Source organism: Mesocricetus auratus, unplaced genomic scaffold (genome assembly GCF_017639785.1).
Source record: "Mesocricetus auratus isolate SY011 unplaced genomic scaffold, BCM_Maur_2.0 Super-Scaffold_6730, whole genome shotgun sequence".
NCBI lineage: Eukaryota > Metazoa > Chordata > Mammalia > Rodentia > Cricetidae > Mesocricetus > Mesocricetus auratus.
This window is the reverse complement of record NW_024429184.1, coordinates 70,801,398-70,808,040: the sequence shown is the minus strand read 5'-3', so window position 1 is coordinate 70,808,040 and position 6,643 is coordinate 70,801,398. Positions and strand designations below refer to the sequence as shown.

At 40.4% G+C, this 6,643-nt stretch overlaps 1 pseudogene; it reads left to right on the top strand.

The window, feature by feature from the left end:
• Positions 1 to 2,086: 2,086 nt before the first annotated feature.
• Positions 2,087 to 2,621, top strand: LOC101824140 (annotated as a pseudogene).
• The last annotated feature ends 4,022 nt before the right edge of the window (positions 2,622 to 6,643 follow it).

The window sequence follows — 6,643 nt, the reverse complement described above, 5'->3', positions numbered from 1 at the left end:
TCAAAGTAGGAGGATGAAGGATTTTCTCACAGTAGTTTCAATAAGGAAGAGGAGTGTGGCTGCTTGTCCCATGGCTCCATTGCTGTGACCTGTCCTAAAAGATTGTTCCATGCATCAATGGTGAAATCATGCCAAGGGTAAGATCATCGAGGCATAGATAGGTCCCTTGGTATTGCTGACTCAGTAGTCAAGCCAGACATATATATCATTCTACAGAATCATAGTCATCACCACATCAAGGAAAAAGCAGGTATATAACTACTTGTTTACACTACTGGTGACTTGACTGAACCACATTTGTTATTGGTCTTGAAGCAATGCATCCAGAAGATTAAAAGGAAACAACCAAAACTCAGTACTTCAAAGTTTTCCCTCTTGCCTCAATTTTGCAAATATTATATTAGTATTACTTAATCATTTCTTTGCACTAATAATATATGTTACAACAGAAGTACTGGCTACTATTTGGAAAATTTTGTCCTTAGTTTTTTCATCACTGAAATATGACCTCTGTTTTTCTTTAAGAGATGTTTACTCTTTTAAAGCATATGTGAGGCGTGCCAATGCTTGTGTTCCTTTCTACTTAAAATAAAGCTTGGATATTTTGGGTTTTATTTGGTATCATTATGCATGGAAGTTTTTGAAATTACTCCTGATTTTAAAATTCAGAATGTTTGTGAGGTTGTCTATTAAAATAAATTTGAAATTACTGACAACAAAAGACCACAATATAATCATTAACTAGTTCAGGAAACATTCTAAAGTGAAGATCATGTCATCATAGTCATTCAGCAATCCATAAGAATCCACTAGAGTTAGAGTCTATAGAATTAAGTTGAGTAAGTTCACAACCCTGTAATTTCCCTAGAGATGTGATTGAAGTCAATGGAATGTCACCATTGCAGGAAAAGACCAAATACATTCATGGACAATGTTTATAGAATACATATCAAAGTCCATGAGTAAACACTGAATACTTTACTAAATTGTCTGCTAAATTCATACAAAGTATTAATGTGGGTTTTTATTTCCAGTTTAAATCTTGAAGCACTATTACTGTAAAAAAAATGCCTTACTTGCTCAAAAGATCAAAAGATCTGAGTAAAAAGGTAAAAATGGATTTGAACTTAAATATTTATAATTTCAGATCCCAAGTCCTTAAGCACTGTCTTAGTCACTGTTTTATTGCTGTAAAGGGACACCAGGACCAAGAAAAAAATTGGCATTTAATTTGTGGCTTGTTTACAGTTTCAGCATGGCAGGGAACATGGATGTAGGTACAGGGGCAGTAGCTGAGAGCTATCAATTAACACTCAAGATGACCCTCCAAAGACATGCCCATAAATCAACCTGATCTATATAGTTTCTCATAGAGACTCCCTTCCCTGGTGAGTCTAAAATATGTCAAGTTAATAGTTAAAGCCAAGCTGTCTTATGAAGTGGTCTGGGCTTCATATTACACATGATGCATAGGATCTGGTAAATCAGTTCCTTAGCATTAGTTTTTCAACTTCCAAATGAGCCATCTGAAAGTCTAAGCTCAAGGGCACATAGATGATAAGTGGCAGAGTTGAGTCTTCTGGTATTATTAGTACAAAGCCCTGTTTTAATTATTTCAAAATAGAATGAATATACAAAGCTGTATATTCATTTCCTCCTAAATGTAGTGAAGTTGCAGAGATGGCAAGATCACATGGCCTGCTGTCTTCCTACTCTGAACCTGCCTTGGAGGAGTCTTAGGTAGTTCACAAGGCAGGGATTCCTCAGGAGTGGAAGAAATGCCAATATTTAAGGGTCAGGTGACAAGACCAATGTTGTTTTTTTATCCTGAAGCAACAAGTCCAAATGTTCCAATGAAAAAAAGCAAGATGGATTATTTTAAAGAATACTTCCCTTCTCCACAACCATATCATGAATCAAGAGTAATAGAGAATTCGAAGGCACAAAAGGCAAAATATGACTCTCTATAACAGTGGTCTTGACCTTCCTAATGCTGCAACCATTTCATACAGTTCCTCATGTTACAGTTAACCCCAACCATAAGTATTTTCATGCTTTTCGGCTTTCTGCTAGGAGGTTTTCCCGAATCCAGGTTCTTCCGACACCAGCCACCTCCACCATGCCACCCAAGTTCGACCCCAATGAGGTCAAAGTCGTGTATTTGAGGTGCACCAGAGGTGAAGTCAGTGCCACGTCTGCCTTGGCCCCCAAGATCGGTCCCTCCCCTAGGTCTGTCCCCAAAGAAAGTTGGTGACGACATTGCCAAAGCGACCGGTGACTGGAAAGGCCTGAGGATCACAGTGAAGCTGACCATCCAGAACAGACAGGTCCAGATTGAGGTGGTGCCCTCTGCCTCTGCCCTGATCATTAAAGCCCTCAAGGAGCCACCACGAGACAGAAAGAAGCAGAAGAACATTAAACGCAGTGGAAATATCACTTTTGATGAGATTGTCGGCATTGCCTGGCAGATGCGATACAGATCTTTAGCCAGAGAACTTTCTGGAACTATTAAAGAGATCCTGGGTACTGCATAGTCTGTGGGCTGCAATGTGGTTGGCCGCCACCCTCATGACATCATTGATGACATCAACAGTGGCATAGTGGAATGCCCAGCTAGTTAAGAAGCAACAAGAGAAAATACTTCAATAAAAGACATGTGATAACCAGAAAAAAATTATTTTCATTGCTACTTCATAACTGTAATTTTGCTTCTGTTACAAATGATAATGTAAACATACATGTTTTCCAATGGTCTTTGGTGACCCCTGTGAAAGGGTTAGGGTTCTTTGACCCTCCAAAGGGTCAGCATGACTCACAGGTGGAGAACCACTGCTCTATATATATAAGTCCTCTATCAGGGGCTACAGAATCACTTAACCAGACACAGCAGGGATTTCAAATACACATAAATAAATGTTTCCAGAGATATAAGAAGGGTGTATTAGGCCGAACGTTGGTGGCGCACGCCTTTAATCCCAGCACTCGGGAGGCAGAGGCAGGCGGATCTCTGTGAGTTCGAGGCCAGGCTGGACCGACAGCCTCCAAAACAGAGAAACTCTGTCTCGTAAAACCAAAAAAAAAAAAAAAAAAAAAAAAAGAAGGGTGTATTAATCACTGTTCTATCACGGTAAAGAGATAACATGATAGCCAAGGCAACTCTTACAAAAGAAATCATTGCTTACAGTTTTATGGGGTTAATTGGTGATCATTGTGGTGGGAAGTAGACAGGAATGGAGCTGAAGCAGTAGCTGAGAGCTTTATATCCTGATCCACAGGCAACAAGCAGAGAGAGAGAGAGAGACAGAGACAGAGACAGAGAGACAGAGACAGAGACAGAGACAGAGACAGAGACAGACAGACAGACAGAGCGATTGGACCTGGAGTGGACTTTTGAAACCTCATAGCCCACCTGCAGTGACACACTCTTCCAACAAGGCCAAAACTATAATTGCTAGAGTGTACTTATTGAACCAGGGTCTCCTGATATGGTTGACAGGAAATAAAAACAGGCAAGATTGAGGCTATGACAAGTATATTGCAAGCAATCAGACTTTTTAATGCCCTTATTAGAAACAGAGTAAAATGGCAGTTGCCAGGCAGAATATGATTGTACTTACCAGGACTTTTACAGGGTAGACAAGATTAATGTCTAAGACTTATTGTTTTGCTAAACTCCTATATGCTTCACTGACTTCTGGGGAATGCAGAGATATACAGGTGGCCTGAATGTCTCACTGCCTGAGGAAGTGCCTCAGTTTCTCAGGAACTGAAAGGCACTTAGTGCCCTAGGATTCACAGACTCTAACCTGAGAAAACTATGATACTGCCTCTAAAGGCAACTATACCTGGCCAACTTCATGACTCCCTACAGACACCTACTCGAACAAGGCCACACCTATGATACTTTCCAAAGAGTTCCACTTACTGGTTACTAAGAATTCAAATATGAGGTGTCCTACAGGTGTCATGACAGGGAGAAAACTGAACGATGAAGAGATGATAATGAAAACTTGGTTCTGCCTGACTTGGGCTGCATCAAGTTTTGGGAGTCTGATACTAGGCAATTTATTACCAGCATATTTAAGCAATAAAGTCTGGAGGGGAAAGAAGTTTACTGGTGTAATACAACCCTGGTGCTCAAGGAAGCACAATTATGTTGAAATTCAAAGTGTGTGATTTCTCCCAAGAATATGGGTTGTAAAGATAGGCCACATGTATTAGCTTAAGTACTCAGGGAAGGATATGAACTGATCTTGGACACTCAGATAGTGTAGAGGTCATTTGGATTATTAGCCACCACCAGTCATAGTTAAGGGAGCTTGAGGGAGCTCCTGACTATAAAGATAATTTAAGGGCCATTTAGACTTCTAGCCACCTCTGGTCCTGGTTGTGAGAGCTTGATATGGCCTGGTCAAACAGATAGAACAGGCTATCAGGCTATTAATTACCTCAATTCTCAGTTTTCTGGAAAAGCAGGTTATTCATCCCACTCTTTCAAGGGACAATCCTACATGATTTACATTCCTGATCTCTCTGGAGATCTGCAAGGACCTTTGTGTTCCTAGCATAAATATATGAGTGTATGAGGGGCATTCTCATTCAAACTACCATATAAGGACACTATGAAAAAAGAGGCAAAGTCACAAAGCAACAGGGCATTTTATTTCAATTAAGAATGGAATTGATGTTCTGGACAGCAGAATGTGTTAACATGTTACCTCTCTGGAAAATATTTTAGAGTTTTTATCCTCCCCAGTGTTGTAGTATTGTAAATTAAGGCAGCAAAATTAAAAAAAAATAATAACTCAAAGAAGGAAAAATAACATTGCTTTGTATCTAGAGTTCCTGGGGTCAAAGACCTGCTGTGCAAGTTACTCCACTAATTCATTCTTTAGTTTCACCATCTATGAGGAGATGGATGCAGGAAAAATTTATCATGAGGCCCAAATAAGCTCATGTCCTAAAGCACTGAGAATAATGCCTGGCATATCTTATAATTTAGATATAAAATGTCCCCCACTGCCTTATAAGCTTGAACACTTAGTCTTCAAGAAAGGAACTTTTTTTGGAGGTTGAAGAAACTTTAAGAGGTAAGGAACCTAGAAGTAGTGAGTGGAGGATAGAAGTTCAGTTTTATAACCTGACTCTGCTTCCTGTCCTGTCTCTGCTTCCTGTCCTACCTCTGCTTCCTGTCCTGTCTCTGCTTCCTGTCCTACCTCTGCTTCCTGTTCTGCCTCTGCTTCCTGTTCAGTCTCTGCTTCCTGTTCCACTGAGATGGCCCATCCATGCAGACCAACTTCCATGGAGCCACCTGGCCCCATTTGCTCCCCACCACGGCAGACTGTATTCTTTAAAATCATGAGCCACAATAAAGTCTTCCTGCTTTAAGTTGCTTCTTGCCAGAAGGAAAGGTTTGAATAAAAATGGCTCCAGTAGGCCCACAGAAGTGGCACTAGTAGGAGATGTGGCTTTATTGAACTAGGTATGGCTTTGTTGAATGAAGTGCTTTACTATAAGGTGGGCTTTGAGGTCTCAAATGCTCAAGGCAGTTCTGATGTAACATTACTTTCCTGCTACCTTGGGATCTCAGCTATCTTTCCAGCACCATGTCTACCTGTGTGCTGCCATACTTTCTGCCATGACAATAATGAACTAAACCTCTGAACCAGAAGCCAGCTCCAATTAAATGTTTTCTTTTAGAAGAGTTGTAGTCACAGTGTCTCTTCATCGTAATAAAACTCTAATTAATACACCAGGTGTTATCACATGAGAAATAAACAAATATAAAATGTTAGTACCAAGAAGCAGGGCCCTTAGTGTAATACATCTGATCATGTAGTTTATATGTCTTTGCCACTGGCTATGGTCTACAGAAGAACTATATTGTTATAACCACAGTCTAACTGTTTTCAGACTTCAGCTAATCAAAATGTAGATAGAAATGCCGAGTTTGAAGATTGTGTTCACAATAAGGAGTTTATCAGACATGGAGGCTAGAGACCATTCAGTTATATTCTAGTAAGGAATCTGGCCATCTCCTGCCAAAATGAGTGAAGTTGAAATAAAACATTGAACTATTTATCAGAAGAAATTTTTGATAGCATAACCTTCAGGTGGTTCCATGGCATGGCTCACTACATTCTCTTAGGTTTACAGTGAGAAATAACAGGGGGTGGAGCTTTGAAAGCTGTGCAGTACAACTAGAAAAGGAGTGGGACCCTGGTTAAAGCCAAGGACAACAGTGTGGGAAAGCAGCTGCAGTTATTCACGGGATTGAGCCATTAAAGAAAAGCTTAGGACTTTCCTCTGAAACAAAAGGAAAGGTGCTTGAAGGCAAGACTTACCCTGTTCAGAGCTCCAAGATGTGCTCATGTAGCCTGCAGTGTGTTCTCTTAGTCAGTGCTAACCCAGATTTTCCATGAAGGCACACAGAGGCCACTTTAGCTGTGGTCCAAGTATATCCAATAGTATATCCAATCAGGCATCAGATATTGGGACCATCTATTGTAACTCTGCAAGAGTGAGATGACAGAGGCTTCCTCAAAGAATACAGAAAGTGACTAGAGCCAGGCAATGTGAACCAGAGTCAGAGTTCCTGTAAGGACACCCTGAGAGGCCATTGTGGGAGATATGAAGTTAGAGC